Source organism: Brassica oleracea, chromosome C4 (assembly GCF_000695525.1).
Source record: "Brassica oleracea var. oleracea cultivar TO1000 chromosome C4, BOL, whole genome shotgun sequence".
Classification (NCBI taxonomy): domain Eukaryota; kingdom Viridiplantae; phylum Streptophyta; class Magnoliopsida; order Brassicales; family Brassicaceae; genus Brassica; species Brassica oleracea.
The window spans coordinates 17,036,302-17,036,829 of NC_027751.1; positions in this window are offsets into that span (position 1 = coordinate 17,036,302).

Consider the following 528-nt stretch of genomic DNA (forward strand, 5'->3'; position numbering starts at 1 on the left):
CGTCATAAGGCGCAGCCCCAATCTTATCGCGTTCTACTTTTAGAAGAGCGAGAAGACCACTTACCACAGACGTTTTCGACCATTAATTCCGCTAAAACCTCACGCTAGATGCTCATGGTTCTAACGAGCTGGGGGGCTAACTGTTGGGGTCAAAATCGGTCACGACGGAATCAATGTCTGAAATTCCGTAAAAATCGGCATGAACGTTTTTTGGAAAAATAAATCTGAGAAAGAGATTTATTTTTACGAAGAATCTTGCGGAGAAAACACATTCACGAAAAATCAGAGAAAGACTCGAACAAGGTTGCCGCGTAGCAACCAGCGCAAAAGCTGGTCGCCACGTAGCGACCGAGCTTTCACCGAAGCTCGCACACGGCTCGATCGCTACGTAGCGACCGAGCACGAACACGACCGAGCACGTACATGGCTCAGTCGCTACGTAGCGACCGTGCTTTCTTAAAAATTGATACGACACGAATCCATGCATTCTCTTCTACTCTTTAATGCTATCTCCCGAAGACTGTAGCT